The following is a 19,420-nucleotide window of genomic DNA, read 5'->3' as shown; positions in this document are numbered from 1 at the left end:
GAGAAAGGCTTATCAACATTAATTAAAAAAGCCTGGTATGCCCCTATCTTTATTAAAACATTCATTTCTACCCTTGATAATTGCACTAACACCAAGTAGCAGTTTATAATGCTCTAAACACTAACTAAATGAACCTTTGCTATTGGCAGATTATAAAACTAGTAGAGTGTACAAAAATAAAACAAACTGCTACTATAAAAGAAGATACTATACAGTTGGGGCTTCATAAAGCAATTTTTCAGCCTGGCCTGAGTGGCTTACAAGCAAATAGAACTTTTAATAAAAAAGATGGCTAGATTGTTTAGCAATATGCCAGCTACAAGGGCATCTATCCTATCTGTAATTCTAAAAAGTTGTCCTCTACTTCTTAACAAACGATATTGATCTTGTGTTTCTCAGGAGCTATTACCTGATTTATCTAGTATTTGAAAGTATTTAGATGCCTCTCAGTGATTTTTAAAGAACAGAATTACTGGTAAACAACAAACAGAACTGGATTAGACTTTCCTTGCATTTGGACATTGACTTTCTACATAGAATTCAGGGCAAGCTAGGTTGTCAAACTGAAAAAAAATACTCTGAATGTTTTAGGAAAATGAATGAAGTGATAGAAAAACAAATTGCAAAAGAACCCAGAAGAAAAGAGGAGGCTATAGAAAGCAACCCTAAGTGCCGAGGACTGTATAGAGAGGATTGAAATATAGGATATTTGTGTGCAGCAACAATTGTTTTAAAAGCCTCTGAATAAAAAAATAACAGCTGATGGTGTACTCTCTAGGACTTGCATCTAGTCTGAGAAGAAGAGCTGTTAAGATAGTGAGTGAGCCAGCAAGACAGATGGCTGGTGAAGGAACTGACATTGCAAGAGCTAGAACATTCAGTAGAGAGGAAAAACAGCAGCTATACCCAGGAACGAACTGCTGCCAAGCACTTAAATGAATGAAAGGAATCGTGCAATTTGAACAGTTTTTGTAAAAATTTGGATGATATGCTGAACTGTAGGCAACAAGCTTGACAGTTCACCACCAGTACAGAAACAGAAAGATGATAGAATAATTAAAAGGTCATGCATCACCTGATAAAACCACAGCAAACAGTTCAAAAATGTATAATGCTCAATAGACATAGCACTGAAAAGATAAATCTATCACCTAGAATCCATTTGCTAAAAGCTACCTCTTGGTATTCAATATGAAAAAGTATCAGAAGCTAAGAATTGTGCCCTCCTTCCCACCCCAGCTTTGAAGTTTGTCTACTAAAGGAAAACAGTTCCCATGAAGCTTGCATTTCTCACAGCTGCAGGTTTACTATCAGCAGGATTGCAGAAATTCTTAACAGTCAACTGCAATACCTGTGTCTTGAGACCCACTTAATATCTGCAATCAAGTTTCCACATGCTTTCAAATACTTCTAGTACAAACCACACAATTCAGTTCATATTAAAAAAAAAAAAACAAACCAAAAACCAAAAAAAACAAAACCAACAAACCACCACACACAAAAACCCCTAACACACGGAAAATTTGGTCACAACATATTTTTGGAAAATTTGGCCACAACATATTCCCCCACAGGGAAGTGGGGGTTGCAGGAAGAACAAGTTTGAGAACTGAGCAGTTGTGCATTCACAGTCAGGTGTCCAAAGGTCTCATTAAAATTGATCTCAAATTTTATTAGCACTTGATACCATCATAAGAAGCTATAGCTCTGACAAAAAAGATGCATAACAGTATTCATAATAGGCACCTAAATAAACAGGTTCTACACTGACTACTGATTAGCCAGTTTACTTTTTACTACTTTTGCAGCCCATTGCTATTGCCAGTCATCAAGAACAAGAGGAAAACCACATCCTTCTTTTGAGTTCTGTGTTGGTGCTTATGTATTTGGAGTTGCATTACTATATAGATACACACTTCAGTATATGCTGTTTTCATGAAACATACTATATTAAGAAGCTATATGGTTTAAGTGGGGGGAAAAAAAAAAAGAAGCTTATTGCTTAAGACAGCTCTTTCAAAATTCAAAATTCTTTAAGATATACTAAGACTTTTACCAGTACTGCAGAAGAAATATGGCTGTGACATGGCCAAATAGAATATTGAAAATCCTGTCAAATTTCTTACAAAATAAGATTATCTTTCTTATATTCAGAAAATTAGGTTACTTTCAAAGATGCTGAAAGATTTTTAATACACAGGCCAAGCAACCTAATTAAATAAATTGTATGGGATGGCTCCAAAACATTATAGATCACACAATGCAAAAAGCCAACATAATTATGAAGTACCCATCCCAGACTTTTGTGTACATAAAACAGAGTTGAACAAACCATTAATGTAATAATGAACATAAGAATAATCATCAGAATGACAAAAATAAGCCACTGCAACTGACAAAAAATAATTAATATGTTTACAGTTCAGGAAAAAAAAAACAAAACAACCAGAAGTCATCAGCAGTCATCCCGCTAACTCCACACCCTGCTATCTAACTATCTATACAGATATTTCAGACATTAACATGCCCTTTCATGATATTTGCTTTCTTCAGGCCATTTCAAGTTCCCCTTTCCTACCTTTTGTGTTTTAGTTCTTCTAGAAGGCAGCAGCGACCTGAAGCAATAGGGAAAGGTTAGGAAAGCCATTGCTGCTACAGTGTGCCAGGAGGGACTAAGTAACAAAACTCCCTGAAGGCCAAACAGGCAACATGAACAGCTCTCCCAACATCCCAGAGAAGAATATGATCTCTCCCGCACAGCACTCACTTAAAGCAGTCAACTTCTGCCAGACTTACACTCAATCCTCTAGTCTTGTACCTGAGTCACTTCCCAGTTTAGGAAATTATAGAAGTGGGCTAATAGTCAGCAAGCCAGCCAGCCAGTTCAGCATCAGTAAAGATATCAGGGTTTATTAATCATAATCAGTTGAGCCACCTTTTTCCTGGTTTAAAAGGTGACTGTGCTGTTAAAGAGTTTGTTGCATGGTATTGGAAAGATACAGGTTAGGTAAAACAAGGCTGTACCTCAAGAGGGCACTGACACTTTACCTCTGAAGCTAAGTATAGCTCCAAACATACAGATTAGAAGCGTAACATACAGATTAGACTTCACCTGGAAAACACCAACTGATGTTTCACTCCTCACCAAAGCCGAGCACCTGGCTCCCAGGAACGAGAGAGCGCGCCCTTCACCAACCCATTCCGTGCTCTCCCCAGCCCTGCAGCGCCCCTGGCTGGTGCTTTCCCGCCGTGTCTCCGCCTCTCCTGCCGAGCAACCAATTAACGCGAGGGCGGTGGGAGCGCGGTTTTTCCCCTCCCTTGCCTGCAGGAGGATGTGGGTGCCATTAGAGTACTCTCAGGGCAGGCGAGGACTGAAGGGTTTGTGGAGGTGCCACCTCGTCGGGGAAGGTAAGCCCGCAGGCAGTTAACCAAAACCGGCTTTCTTCGTTCATCTTTTCCTTGGCCTTACCTCGCTAGCCTGGCAAAAGAAGGAGGAAAAAAATAAAAGAGGGAAAAAAAGCGTAGGTAAGCGGTGGCGAAGGGGCAGCTGAGCGACGGGGAGGAGGACCGGGAGGGCTGGCAAGGCGCAGTGAGGTGAGGGCGTGGCCTGCCGCTGCTGTGTGTGCCAGGTCTCCTTGCTCCTCAGAGGGTTTTTTTTGTAAAGCTCTCCTAATTCTGTTTCTCCAGTGTAGTTGTTGGAAATTGACCCTGCTAAGCAGCATGGAGCAAAGGTGTTTAAATGGGAGTAGTTTTATTAAATAATTATGCTATTAAACAGTTTGTTGGTAATATAAACAAAGTTTCAATAGGGGGGTTGTCTAAAACACTAAAGTTTCATGGTTTTTATCCATGTGCAGTTCCTTACCCAGACTGTACCAAGCTGAGATCAAAGCAACCTGGTTACTGATTTTGTTGGAAGGGGAGGTCTGAGGTAAGGATGAGGGCAGATGTGCCCATTTGCAATGAGCCTCAGGAAAGACCAGCCCATCTCACAAAACATAGAGCTGTTCAAAAGAAACAACAGATGGTACGCAAGTCTTACAGGGAAATTTCTTTCTGCTGAGTGATGAAGGAAGCACAGGCTATCTGCCATCCTCTCTTCTTAAGTCAGCCTTTAAGTTGGGTAAACTCTCTTGATCTGTGAGGGTAGGCTGGGGTGGAGCTTTTCCATGAGTCTCTGTGTCAGATTTTATTGACAGTGGATTTAGGAGCTTGGGATCAAATTGATTAACTATTCCATGTTGTGTTTGCTCAAGGGACAGGAAGGAAACATTAAATTACACTCACTTGAAGTTACATTGCTAATGAATAATGTAATTATACGCTAGGGTATTAGATGGTTTTTACATTTAGTCCCTGATGTTTTTGTTGTCTCATAAGAATCATCTATGTTTAAATAAACTTGAATTAATGTTGCCTCTTTAAAAGGCCTATATTTGTAACTGTGGTGAAGAGAGTTTGTGTTAAGAAAATAAAATGTTGAAATTACCAGGGCAGGTGGTAATAGCAAAAAGCCAAACACTTCTACATTAAATGTCATGTATGTCTTTTAAAGACAAGAGTTCCTTAACAGATGCTTGGAGACTTCTCCTTACAGTCCCAATCATAGAATGCAAAAAAGTGACGATTCTACGTTTTCTGTATGGCAGTTCAGGGAACTGATGAAAGCTGACTTTGTAGTGTAATAACTGTATAAGTTGGCCAAATTGAACTTGCTATTTGAACCTAAAAGTTAAAGGAACTACTGCTGTACTGCTAAATTCAAATATCCTCAAAGAAACTCCAGTAACAAAACAACTTTTATTCCTGTCTTTGAGACAAATAATTGTGCTGAAGGCAGAAATTTGGCCTCTGTATTCCATATTAAAGTTCAAAGTTGTGAAAGCTTCAGAATGTATAATCCAATCTCATTTTGCATACTAGTTTCTTTTGGGAAGTGATTCCTGGAGTGTGTGTTAAAGCTAAGTGACACCATCCTAGTGCACTTAAATAGCAAAAGCTATGTTCTCTTTTCCGATTGTATTAATTACCAGTTGGATTAATGTTCTATTTTGTCTTTTTTTTTTCCCCATGTTGTGTAAACTCAATTCATTTGCATAGATTCAACCAATTTTGGTTATAGGAAAAGAGAGTGAGGAATTGCTGCTTTTCTTTCAGGCCAGCTCATCTACTGTCACTTGCAATATTGTAGGTTGACATGAGTGAGGAACTAGCAAAAGGAAGAGGTGCTCAGTTCTGGCTCAGAAAGACTAATATATAAATAAAGGAGGGGCTAACCCCCAGACCAGCACATGGACAGTGTCAGTAAATGTAGTAGTAAGCTTTGTCATTTAAAATAGATTTGGGGGGTTTACTCAACCTGTTTTATATTGCCTCTTCTCTTGCTCCTTCTCTGGTAGAAGTGCAGTGTCAGAAGTTCCATAAGCTTTACTGGCTGCAGTATTGGTTTTGAGCATATGAAAACGTTTTTTTGTAAGCTCAGAGCCAGGTTTTCAAGTACTTGGCCTCTATAATTGGAGACAGATTTTCAAGAGAGGTTAGCACTGTCTGTTCTCAGCTCTTATGAAGATTTGTCCATTTTGTTTTTGTGTCTAACTGAACTGATCTGTTGAAAATCTGGTCCCTGTTGCTAAGCATGACACTCTTAGAAAGCCATGAGGGCAGTAATACCATGTACAACCCCCAAAAAGCTGTACACCAGCCCCCACTAAGTTCAGTACCCCAGAGCTGCTACCCAGCACAAAGTAAAACAGGGGTGAGCTCTATGGCATGGGCAGCCAAATAATTTTATAGGTTGAGATCCAGCTTGGCAGTGAAAAGTGTTGTTTTGCTACCTCTGTTCTGGCTGTGTGTTTATTTAAAGCATAAGCTTTTCTGAAAGGGAGGCTGCTAGCTGTAAGTCCAAAATGTCATATGTGTTTGGGAAGGTACAGAACTGAAATGTTTTAATTAAAATAATACTGTGAGTTCTGAGATAACCACCTGCTTCTAGAGGTGTGCTACCTTCTGTCCTGGAGGCCAGGATAAACATTTTTATTCCCTTTCCATGTAATCAATAGTGCAATTTCTACTTATTTTGATTTAACAGTGTTGAGTCCTGCACTAAAATAGTTGCAGTACAAACAAAATTAATATTTTGTATCAGAAGAAAGCTTTCGTTTTGTTTTTTTACTGGCAGAGCTATTACAGGGTGGTAATATTTATTCAGGTAGTTTTTCTGTCTAGTTCTGTGATGATTTATTGCAGATTCAGGCACCGTAGAAGATTTTTAATTCTGGTTTTGAGTAATTCTTTTAATTTTAGGTTAATTTAGTTGTCTACTTGTACAATATTTTGGCCTTGTCATTGGTCCCTTAAAAATCACTGTGTCTGATTAGATATTGGCTAGTTAAATTTTACGTGGTTGGAGATTAGCTTGCATTGATGAGAAGTACTTACTATAGCTATGTAAATTCTATATGGGGATTTATCAATTTATTATCAGGACACAAATTACGAATATGCAAAGTTTTTGTAAATTGATTTGGAAGAATTTCTGGGCCAAGTCAAGCCCAGTTTCCTTAAGCTTAGGTGTGTGTATATATTTTTTTCTTAGTTTGCAGTCCCACAAACTTTGTGATGACTTCTGGTGAATAGAACCTGTGCACAATGTGCCTGTTTTGCCAAGTGGGAATGTAGTGCAAGATTCCTCAGAAAATTTTACTAGTCCTGCTTCCTTAGAAGCAGAAATTAAATAGCGATCAACTTCATTTAATAGGAAGAAAGTATATAATCTGTTTTAAGTGCAGGAGATACTAACGTGGCTGTTTTATAATAATTTGGTATGCCTTTCGACAAAGCTTTTCATATACAATCTCCATCAATTGATGCTAACATAAACCCTGGGGAAACAAATAAATAATTGTTGCATCTGAAGAAACAAACCAGTAATTTTCTGTGGATTTTTAAGGAGGGAAAGAAAAGACAAACCAAATCAAAACAGAGCTGTGTTTTTTGCATGCATTGTACTTCTTTTGTGCTGTGCTTGCACAGATTAAATATGGACATTGAATAATCCAGATTAAGCAGACTCTAATACTCTAATTCTTGCGTAGGAAGCATGGTGTCTATGTGCTACTGTTGCACTTACAGAATAGTTATGTAAACCTCAGATAAACAAATGAAAGTAAATTCAAAATGGCTAAATTTAAGACAATAACTCTCAGAGTGATTCACAGCAGTCACAGCCTCATGTTGGACAAAGAATATGTCATGTGTTTATAATGATAATCAGCTTCATTTGTCACAGTTTTGGGGGAGGATCACTTAGCTCTGTTTTTCATGTGTATTCCTTGAATGGTCTTCTGCAAATGAAGATTTAATTTGGTGAGGCTAATGCAGTGAATCTGATTCATTGTGAGCCCATTATGGCTTTATTACTCTTCAATTAGAGGCATGAAGATAAGAAGTGGCCTAGTAAGGAAAGGTACACACCCAGAGCAATGTAGCAAAAATTTAAAGTGAGACAAAAGGAAGACAAAATTATCAATACACTATCTGTCAAAAGGATGTTTTTCATAAACGGCTATTTTGAAAGAATACCCAAGAAGTGTTAGTGCTAAATGTTACTGTGCCATCATCTGTTCATCCAGGCTGCAGGCTGGAATTCGTGTCTTATGCGGATACCTGCCTTTGTAGTTCTATGTATTGCATAACACTTGTACTGAAGCAAGGTCAAGCTGTTTGGTATGAGGATGTTTGTTCAGTTTGTGAAAGTAATGTCTAAACTACACTTAAAAATAGAATCATAGAATGGTTTGGATTAGGAAAAGAGCTTAATATCATCTAGTTCCAGCCCCCCTGCTGTGGGCAGGGACACCTCGCACTAGAACATGTCACCCAAGGCTCTGTCCACCCTGGCCTTGAACACTGCCAAAAAGATATCTAACATGAAAGTGTATTTTCTGCTGTAGTGTTTAATGTGCTTTCAGTTTTGAAAATCAAGTACTTAATGTAAAATAATTTATTTGTGCTTCAGAAAACAAATATTTACTAGCATTAACATAAAATCAGTGTAACCATCTTGTGTCATTTAAGATATTAGAAACTAACTTTGTATGCCTTTCCAAAATGTGCTTTCTCTCATGTGACTAGAATTTTGTGAAACTGTTACTTGATCTTACAGGATACCTTTGTTAGAGAAACTCCTGACTGCTGGAGGATCACTTCACTGGGGCTGATCTAAATTTTGCACATTAAACTAAAAGGATTAGAGGAAGCAGAGGGACAGTAGGGGACAGAGTCCATATAAGTTACATGTGCATTATCAAATGATTCAGTACTGCTTCAGAAGTATGAACATTTCCATTCTGAAGAAAAAACAGTTCTACAGAGGCCTGGTGCAAGAGAAAATGTAATCAACCTGAGCAGCAAGGACTTAACTTTTGTTGGTTCAGTAAAGAGTGAAATCTAAGAAAAATGACAGAAGTGGAGGCAAAAGCTGTACTTTTTTTTCTTTGTTTCAGAGGAGGTGTGTCAAACTCAAGGTACTTCTGAACAGAGATCCAGTGCAGTAGGAATGTTAAGGCTTCTAACTGAGAGAATTGTAAGCAATAGTGAGTTTCATTTAGCTACTCTTTTTGCCCTCTTTACCAATTTATCTGCAAATAGTCATATAACGATTTCAAAGTTGCCAGCTGCAGTGTGACATGCTGTGATACAATACAGTACTTTGGTGGTGCAGATCCATGCTCAGTTTCAAGATGATATAAAGCAGTGCTGCTGCACACAGATTTTAGCTGCACCGATTGATTCCTTGGTTCAGTTGACTGTACAGGGCTACTTTAGGTGCCTGTGTCAGTGTGAAAATGCATACAGAAGGAAGGAAGAAGAGCAAAACCATCTTTACTGGTGGTTGCGTAGGTTCACACTGGCTAAGTCAAAATTTCTATGAATATATGAATAAAGGACTTGCACAAAGTTCAGTTACTACTTGCTGTTTGGAGTAGTTCATTGAATTATTAAATATCATCTTGCATTTAAATCTGTCCAATTTTCTGTTCTGGTTTGCTTTAAAACCGGAAAAAATCACTTAAGTGTTCTAGGTGCTATGGAGACAGTGCGGATGTCAGAAATGTTTTCAGTGGGGACTTGGAATAGGGAAACAGATGGCTACAGTTACTGTTAAACATGGTTACTAGCTGGTGCATAACATAGAGCCATGGAGTTCCGTACGGAATTGCTGAGCTAGCAGTGGATGTGGTGGACTGTTAGGAAGGTGCCAGAGCTTGGGGGAGGCAGAGGTGATTAGCTTACCCCCAGTGCTGTGTTAGCGAAATGCGATTTTGATGTGTCCACACAGGGCTGAGCCATATCATATGGCTGCTTTAGTTTGAATTGATGCCAGCTCAGGTGTCTGTATTATCTGTGGTCTTCGGCCACATTACACTGCATGTCCAACTCTGGCTTTTCTTCTGTTCCAGTATGTGATGAAGTATCTTTTTAGTACTTGGGTGGTCCTGACCTTTATGGACTTTTATTTTCTAAGTGACTTCCAAAGTCAGGGGTTTTACAAGAACTGAGGAGCCAGGGTTGAAGGATAGTACAGGTGTAGCTTGAGTGCCACGGTTAATTAAATAAATGCTTGGCTCTTCTTAAGCATTAAACTCTTGGGCAATGTTAAATGCTCTTGCCTCTAATAGCTTGTCACAGTAGCTTGTACTGAATTGGAGCAAAACCAGAGACTCAGTCACCAAAAAAAGCTTTCAAAACCCTGGACTTCTCCCTTATGCCGAGAAAAAAACAACTCCTCTAAGAACCTTGAATCCATTTTTTTCTACTTAACAACAGTGTAGAACTCTGCTGTTAAGGTCATTTGCTTGGTTCTTGGATTAGCCACCCTGCGCGGTTCCCTTGCATGCCTCTAAAGTATACTTGTGATCAGATATTTCCAGCTACTTCCAAACAAAGCTGCTTAGTTGTACTCTACTCTGCCTTATCTGCTGCCTCACTTGCTGTTAGTTTTTATTCTGAACTACAAATGAGCAGTCAGAATGTCTTGGTTGTTTATTTCTCAAGGTTTCTAACAGCCTCTTTTGTTTTGCCTTCCTTTGCATTAAGAAGAAGCTGCCTCTGAATATCCCTTGAGGTCACTTTACTTCCTTTCAAGTTGTCTAAAATAAAAATAAAGATTCTGTAAGCTCTTCAGTGCAGAGATTGTCCCTTTGTAGAAGCGTTTAACTCAGCTGGTCCCAGGAATCCTTGCAGGGGCCTATAATAACAGCTCAAGAGGGAATAAAAAATAATGTTTCCAGGTATAAATTATTTTTTGATGGGAAGGTAAATGTAAGGTGCCTTTCAGGATCATTTCTTTGTAATAAAATGTGCATGAATGCTAACAATATGCAATCATTTTTAATCAGGCTGATGTGTCTACAATGCCAAGAACAATTTTTTTTTATTACTGGTATTTAGGGCACCAGTAGCGTTTTCATGAACTAGAATGGGCTATGTGACAAAACGATTCTGTGCTCGAAAGCTACAATTATTCTGTAAACTTTAAAAAAAACAGAATTCAAGATTAGAAGAGGCTGAGAATTTCTGTGTTTGATTGGCTCAGGCTGAAAGCTGGAGAAGAGGCGGTTTGCCTTTTATGCGTTCTGTCAAGCTATAACAATTCTAACCAAGGAAAGTGTCATCTCCCTAGAGTCTCTTTTCAAACAAAAGCACTATAGGGCAATAATAAATCTCAAAAGAAATTAATGATTGGAACAAGCAATGTTTTACATGTAAATGTTTCTAATGAAGCTATGAGCATCAGTCTTGTGCTCTGTCACTTTGAAAAATACCATGTGAATCCATGTAGCTTTTAGTGACTTAAGATATGAAAGGAGTTATTTATTTTAATTTGTATTATGTTCCTTACAAAATATTAATTCTTTGGCATCAGAGAGTACTATTAGGTCTTTAAGACTGTACAGAAATATTGTTCATAATTTCGGAAACTTAAGTTGTTAATGCCATAAACCATGATCATCAAAGGAGGAGCCCTACTGGTCTCTGAGATCTAAGTATGTGCAGGTGTGTATATTAAAATTTGTAAGAAATACATACTTTACCAGTATTTTTGACCTGACTAAATTCTTAAAAATGAAGTCATACTTTACAGCTGCAAGTGAGTGGCTTAGTCTTTTAAATGTTGTCTATTTTTTCTCTATATATCATCTGTCACTCTCAGGAGCTATACAGTACAGATTTCTAGATCCTCTCTTCAGCTTTGGGGTGCAGACTTCCTGTGTATATTTTATGAGAATTAAGATTTGCTAGAACCTTAAAGAAAAAAACCCCACCTATGTTAGGGGTTGTTTATCTTAAGTGTATTACATCAGTGTGAAATTAAAAAGAATATTAGACCTTTTTCTGCTGTATTGCATGGGAAATTGATGACTGTTTTGATTGTCCATTTTCATGCCATAGCCATCCCCAAACTCTGCCCACAAAGTGTACCATCATAAAAATGAAGCTGTAGTGAGATTCCTCTGCCTCATATGAATGAAAAATTTGACATTTGAAAATGCTGACATTTCTTGGAAAGTACAAGCTGAGTTTTGTGCATAGATTTTTCAAACAAAGGAAATATTTTAGTGCTTTTATTTTTTTTTTTTCAAATTCTGCTGTTACAAATCCCTAAAAAGTAGCTTATGCAATATACGTGAAGGATGCTGTATGCTGCAGGGAAGGACTGCTGAGACTAAAATGGGAAGAAATGACCATTGAAGGATCTGTTGTGTTCCGTTAGGACTTCGGTAGAAGTAGCCATTCAATCTGTTTTGCCAATAGAAACATCATCCCTGCATCTTGTCTTTGTGTTCCAGTAGTGTTGCCCGAATAATTTATGACAAAATATAGTGGGATTTGAGTCCTAATGAATAGACATACTCTGATGTCCTGTTGCCACAGGTTGTTTTCTGTGGTTCTGGAAAATATTGGCAACATGAAGTTTCATTTCAAGTTGGGCATCTACTGTGACGTCATTGCATTGTGCATAATAGATTTTTTTTTTTTCCCTCTCAGAGCTTTTCATTGGAAATAAACTTGTAAAATTTGAGTCATTCGGGCGTCCATAGCACTTGCAACAGTCAGGGGTTGAGGAACTCATGTAAAAAGCACTAATTGCATTCTGCTGTATATTTTTTTGCTTGCTATTAGATAGTGCTGTGGCAATGTTTGCATTTTTCTAAGGATTGTACCCAGCTGTTCTCTTTCCTTGAGATAGTTAAGCTACAGCGGAGACTGCAAACATTTTTTACCTGCACATAGAGCTGATTTGGATGTGGCTTACGTTATTTAGTACTTATTTTGCTGGTGTTTGGCAGCAAACAGTATCTAGTTACTAGGTAAAAAATAATGTAGAATCCTTTGGGATGATAGTACTGCTTTAAAACTAAGAAGACTGATTCAAAGTTTTAATTCAAGTTTGAAACTGGAGAAAGTACATCTGGTAGATAAGATGAGCAGTTAGTTGTAATTACTTGAGTGTGCACGTATCATCTGCTGTGCTATATGCAACTTGTTTATCAGGTATCTGGATTCCAAAATAGAGTTTCTTTTGACTGGGTTTCTATCTTGGACTGTGTTGATGACTTCTTTATATGAAGTTTTAAATAAAGGAAATAATAAATTGGCATCTGACCTAAATCTGCCGTTTACTTTTGAAGTCAAATAGTCAGCCAATTAAAAACCTGCGTCTAAACTGGAGTTGCACTCCAGCTTTCAGAACCAGAAGAATTTACAAAAGATTAAAGGTCATAAGCTTGTAAAACTGTTTGTGGCCTCTGAGATTTAGATGTTCTTTGAAATGTCTGTGGCTCTCCAGTACAATTGGGAGCCCCCTTCGTGTGATGACTGTTTCATGTTTTTATGAGAAAATTGACAGTGAATAGCAAACCCTCTAGAGAGACGGAAGAGAATGCATGGAGAAAGAAGACACGTGGTTAATTTGTAGTAGACTTTTTTTTTCCCTTCCTGAGTATTAGGAGATTACTTATGGCATTGTCTCAAACATCAACAGTATTTAATGTTGCTCAATTTTTGTCCAGTGATAATCACCATAGAATCAACTTTAAGTTCATGAAGTCCAGCCATTGTATCCTTCATTCTTCTGAAGAACAAAATTACATAACATTAAAACTGTCATTGGTTCTAATGTCTTCAGTGTGCTGTTTTAGAATCAGAAATTCAAATATTTCCAGGTGTCAAATCACCACAGGACTACTTTTCCCTGTGAAATAGTGTACCTTTTGTCACTTTAATGGTGACCTCTCATGGAGCTGCCATATTTCTGATTCTTGTTCAGTCTGTGTCTGTAGAAAAGAATTTACATGACAGCTTCCTGTTTCTAATCCCTATTTGAGATAGCATTTTGTGTAGCATTCTTTTATTTCTCTAGTAAAGACTGTTTGAAAGATTTTGCTGGTTTCAGAAATTAGTTCTATTCTACTGTTAACTTCACAATTCCTCATTTTTCTTTGCTATAAATCTGATTACTGAAAATACCTATTGTTTTTCAGAGAGAGGCAGAATCACTTTTTCTGTTTTTTTTTGTTTGTTTGTTTTTTGTATGGAACCTTCATTCTAACTCTTAGCCTTCGTGTGTAGCAAAAAAAAAAAAAAGAAACCAAGTTGAAAAGTAGTGAAGTTTGGAGGTGGGTGAAATTCACACAATTTAGAATGTCGTCATGTTAAACTGTGCTTCCTGAAAAAAAAATGAAGAGGCTTAATGGGCTGAATGTAAGATAACTGGGAAACTTTCCCAGTTCTTTTCCAGGGTTCTTTCCCTGATGCTACAGCATATTTTTCCTGTGTAATATTTTGAAATCTTGCTTCCTTCTGTCTTTAAAAATGCTGAAGGATTATCTATGAGAAAAGTACCAATTTAGGGATTATAGCTAGAAAGCATGCATGTTGTTTATCTTTAAGTGTTTGAGTTGTACAAGGCCTTGTGCTATCCTCTTATATGAAAAATTTGAATATGCTTAACTACCAGAACATTCTGTAAATATGAAGCCATTTGTTAAATGCTCAGGCATTTCTCTGTTCACGATAGTGTTTTTCTGCAGTTTAATTATGGTTAAAATTTTAAAACTGACATGTTTTATTAATACAAGTGACCTTTTTTGCTAGTATGTTCAGGAGAACAAAGACAACGAAACAGGTGTTCTGGCAGAAAGTTCAAAACAGAGTAGTTCAAAGTATTCTCAAAGCCCAGGGAAGACACTTCTGTGAGGGGTATTAAAATTATCTAGCTTTGTGCACTACAATGTAAACATTGTCTACACATCATCTGAACTAATCATATATACAACCTCTTTTGTTAGTGGGAAGACGTAAGCACTTAATTGTGCAGTACATTTCAGCTTTGTAAATCTGAGAGAAAATACCTGCTATAGAGAGATCAGAGCAATCTGTTAATGCCTGTGAAACTTCTTGGATAGATTTGTAGGGGAGGAAGAGCACAACACATTTGGCTGTGTTTTATATCACTTCAGCTAATGTTTAAACTACATAGGTCTGTCCTGAGACTGTTTAAATGTAGAACAGATTTACTCTGAATAGGCTTTGTCCAAAAAGTAATCACTTGTAACATATTGCAGTTACTAACATATAGCACAGCTGAATGACTGTCACCACTTCACAAAGAGACATGCTTATTCTATAAAGTGCACCCAATTCATTCATTTTTAAAAACAGAGCATTTGGTTATTGACTTTGTGTATTTAACATTCTTCTTGATGTCAGGTGTATGTTGTGTTGTATAGTTAATTCGAAGTCTTGTGGTAAAGGCAACAATTAATTGAAGTAAAACAGAGGTAAAAGAAAATATGAAGAAACAACATGTCTAAGGAAAGAGAGCATTGTAGTGTTACTTAAAAACTAAAGCAGACATATAATTTCTCATATAAATAATGAAAAAAGTTGCAGTTTCCAAACAGTTAGTTATCCGTTTTTGCTCAGGTGAACTGTGATAGGAAGTATAAAAACCTCAAGAAATCAGTGGGGTTTAATCCTTAAAGGCTGTGAAGTTTTGTCGAATGATGGTAAGAAACAATCAGTTTGCCATTCCTGTGTCCTGCTTGTATGTCTGCAGTAGATGTCTTTCCATGTATTTCTTTAGCCTTAATGCAAAAGCACTACTTGGGACTCTCAGATGGCTGTTGTCCCACAACAAAGCACTTTTTTTTTTTTTTTCCTTCAGTAGATGAAGGACCACGGGCACCCCTTATTTGTTAGAATCACTTCTCTACAAGTAGATTTTAAGCCTGTGACATGAAGAATGTCCAGAGATAGTGAAACCTGAGGACCGGGTTTCATCCTTTTATTTTCAGTTTACATGATGTTAAGATATGTATCTAAAACCAGATACTTATTTAATAGATGCTTTGTATTTTCTGCTTGATGATTACTGAGAAAGTAAAATAACTTCATATACAACTCAATTTGGATAAGCACTGAAAATGTTAAATGCTCAGTTGGAACTTCAAACATTTTTTTATTAATTTAACTAACATTACTGTGGCCCAAAAGAGGACATACTGAAGTTTGAGGAAACTGACATTCTGTGCTGGATAGGATGAAGGGAAAACAGTCCTTAAAGGCTATACGTATATAATTTGAGTTACAGAGAAGTACATAGATTGGCAAAGCAGCACCATCCTGTTGATATTAATGTGATGATGATTTTGACTGTTTTGATTCAAAGACTAGGATTTCCCATTGTAATTTTTTTTTTTTTTTTTTTTTTTTAAACAATCCAAAGTAAGATTGTATGGTTTTGCAGTTTGTTCTCTCAGGGGTGTGGGAGATTTGTGCTTTCTGTATAAGTAGTGCATGTGTGAGAGACTGATTTATGCATACTTACATGGATTATGCATATGAAATTTGATACATAACAGATGTGAAATTTTTGTTTGTTTTGGGGTGGGGGTTTTGTTGTTGGTACCCCCCTCAACTGAAAAACACCTGTTCATGTAAATTGCATAGAACTTGCAAAGAATATTGGTACCTGTGTTTGTATACACACATATATATATATATATATATATATATATATATGCCAGTGTATTGGTCATATTGTACAATTCTTATTTGGATATTTATGTGTAGTCATGGTGCAAAAATTGCTGTCAATTGCAGTGGAGTTAGGTCCCAGTGTTCCTTCAGATAAAAGAACCAAAGACTCAATGTTTATTCTGTCTTTCTCCAAAAATTAGAATGAGTTGTTCTTAGTTAAAGATTTAGGAATCTTAGGTTGAGAAAATGCAGTCATTCTGAACGTAGACTTTTCTATAGCTTCTGATCTGGGCTTCTGACAACTTGGGAATGAAGTGTTTGCTTGCTTCCTTTTACTTACTGCTTTTTAGTGAGAGCTGCTGGTTGACACACTTTTTCAGTCTATTATAATTTTGGGTGGTTTTGGGGGTACTTTGGTTTTTTTGGTATTTTGTTGTGGGGTTTTTTGTTGGTTTGTTGGTTTTTTTGTTTTTTTTCTTGGTGGCTGAGGGGGATGTTCAGTCTAGAAGAGCTCTAAGTGGCTATTGTAAATAGGTAAATGTCTTCCAGATGTATTTATAGATTGTGGCTGTCCTGGAACATACAACACACAAAAATGAGTAAAAAGCCAGAGAGAGAAATTATACTTGAATACCAGCTGAATGAAGATATGTACCAAATTTTTGAGATAAACTGCATCAACATAGCTTCAGATAAGTTAAAAAGTGTTCTAATTTCCGTCATTACTGTATTACAAAACAAGTACTGTCGTATCAACTGCAATGAAGTAGTATGTCTCCAGTCTCTTTTGTTTAAATCTGCGTAACATTCATGCCTATGTCCTGTACTACTGTTCATGAGTGTAATGAATTCTGTCTTTAACACTGCAGGGAAGGCAAATTCAGAAGATAGTTACAGTCTATGTATTTTATGTGTGCAGAATTATTCAGTGAGGTAGGACTATGCTTAAATATCATGTCAGGTATATGATATGACTCAGAAGCTACTTCAGCATTGGTTTAAAACAAACAAAAAGGTGCAGTCTAGCTCAGATTCTTTACTCGTGCTTTCAAATTCCAAAATAATGACTCAGTAATACTACAGTGTATTATGAAAATGTGCTCTGAGACATGGTCATCCATCACGAGGAGTCTGTGATCCCATAATAATAAGTACAGAGATTAATGTTACATTACAGCAAGGTAGCTTTTACAATTATGTATGTAATGAGAGAGGGAGCAGGGGGATTATAAAGCCTCCATTTCTCTGTAATTAATACGGAACTCAAATGACCTAGAAATGAAGAACGTTATCATCCTGGAAAAATTATCTGTCTTAAGTTTCATTCTTCTCCCCTTCATGATCTGTTAATGAAGAAAATCCTATCCAGTGCTATTCTGTACAAAATTATATTCAGTAAGAACACAGAGTTCTCATTATATCTTAGATAATATTTAACCCTACCAGCAACCATACAGAACAATTTTATCTCTGCAGTGAAATGTGTGTTCTTTACACTGTATGGTTCTTTCACTGTGGTTCATAATAGTGAGATAACACCTTTAAATAGCTGTTGTTGATTTTTTTGTATCCTGCTCCTGAGAAGTTACTTGCAAGATGTAAAGAATAGTGCTATGTCTGCTTGATTCTGCTTTCTGTTCTGTTCTTGCCCTCTCCAAAATTTATTTTGAGAAAGATAGATTCACAAGTGTGATCTTGTATAATAGATGATTACTCCACAGGTCAATACTGTCTTAGTAATTTGCAGTAAAGAATGGTGGGAAGGTTATATTGTCATCTGTTCATTCCTTCAAATTGATTACAGTAAAAGCAGGTTTGTCCTGAAAATTGGGAAGAGTAAGGCAAGTGTACCTGTAGTGATCGGAGACATTCTGTTGTCTTGTCTGCTTCTAATCAGTTCTTGATGTGATTCAGAAACGGAACCACTGATTGAATGGTATAGCCTTTGCAATGTGGTAGTGGTTACTTAAAGCTACAAGAGAGAATTATGTATTTGATTGTGCTTCATTTAGATAGTAACAGAATCATCAATTTCTTAAGATGTAGCAAGATGGGTAATTGCCTGCTACACACTCTACAGCTGTCTCCTAAAATGTTAGAAGATCAATATGTCTGTAAGGTCAGGGTAAGGGGCAGTTGAAAAAACACAAGAATAGCTTGTATGGAATGGAAAGGGGGCAGATGATGATTAGCTGCCTAGCATCACAGCTTGTCAGGGACACATACTAATGCAGCTAATTTGTATAAACCTATTATATCTAGCAACTAGTGGTGAGGGACAAGTCACGCTCCTGAAACCTGGGAGTAACTGGGAATGCACCTAGTTGTAAATTCATTATGAATGGTACTTGAGAATGTGGGCATGTTGCAGTCAGGTTGAAGGCAAATATTAAGTTTTTGATGACGTCTGGAAGCTGTTTAAAGTCCTTTAAAGGGCTGGAATGGAAGAAGGAACAGAAAATAAAGTGAATCCTTAAAATGCTTTACTAGTTAAAAGCACTTCATACATAGGTCACTGTAAGAAAATAAAACACGGCATAATGTTTTCTCCTCAGATTGAACCATAAAAAAAATGTTAAATATTGTCATGAAAGACCTTTAATATTTATAGCTAATATTTACCTATTCAAAGAGAAAGCAATTATTAAGTTCTGGCAGAAAAAAACCTTTGTTTTTCTAAGAGTGTCCTTTCTTTTTTTTCCTTTTCTTTCCTTTTGCCTTGCCTTTCAGCTTTACTGGAAGACTATCTTCTGTAGACTTGTTCATGCTAGAAAACAGCATCCACACCTGCTGGGTAGCTCCATGGGTATCTTGCTGATTTTTATAGCTAACCTTTAGGAGGTGAGCACAGTGGCAGTAATGCTCCTAAAATCTGTTGCATGTCATTTGTTCAGTAAATGTGCTGATCTTTTCTCATCAAGTATTGTCTTTGTCCAGTATAATAGGAATGTGATTCAGGGAACAGTCCTAAACTTACTGAAGTTGGTGGGTATTTTGTCCATTTGCTAATTTGCACTTGGTGATTCTTGTAGTGTCTCATTTTGTAAAACAATTAAACATTCTTGAGCTGTCTTCAAGCTTGTTACCTTCCCCCACTGAACTGTTGTCAGGAAAAAAAAAACAAACAATGTCTTTCTCATTGACGAAATTAATAAAGTAGAATGCTGACAGGATACAGAACAAGCATAATTTCAGAACTGCTGTTATGATTCATTCTTCCCCAGGAGTGGAAGAGACAAGTACAACTAGAGGGTTGTTGCAGGATATCAAGGTGAATTCCTTTAAGAAAAGCTGTCAATTTGTTAATTGTATCTCAAGTTTATATCAGAAGTCTAATAGAAATATATCTATTTTTTTTAAGTATTCTCTCACT

General features: G+C 37.0%; 1 protein-coding gene across 3 annotated transcripts in view; it reads left to right on the top strand.

Moving 5' to 3' along the window:
• The window catches only part of SMPD3 (sphingomyelin phosphodiesterase 3), a 115,719-nt gene that overhangs the window by 9,792 nt on the left and 86,507 nt on the right, over positions 1 to 19,420 (top strand). Inside the window, exon 1 of one of the 3 annotated variants that reach the window (XM_061469001.1) lies at positions 3,274 to 3,408. The exons of the other annotated variants lie outside the window; for them this stretch is intronic. The gene's annotated coding sequence lies outside the window, so the exon portion shown is untranslated. Of the gene's footprint in view, positions 1 to 3,273; positions 3,409 to 19,420 lie in introns of those variants that run through there. 3 annotated transcript variants of the gene reach the window in all.

The sequence above is a fragment of the Pezoporus flaviventris genome, unplaced genomic scaffold, assembly GCF_033815535.1.
Source record: "Pezoporus flaviventris isolate CSIRO_AGI_PZ_B2104156 unplaced genomic scaffold, CSIRO_AGI_Pfla_v1 ptg000054l, whole genome shotgun sequence".
Lineage (NCBI taxonomy): Eukaryota > Metazoa > Chordata > Aves > Psittaciformes > Psittacidae > Pezoporus > Pezoporus flaviventris.
This window is presented reverse-complemented; position numbering and strand designations above follow the sequence as displayed.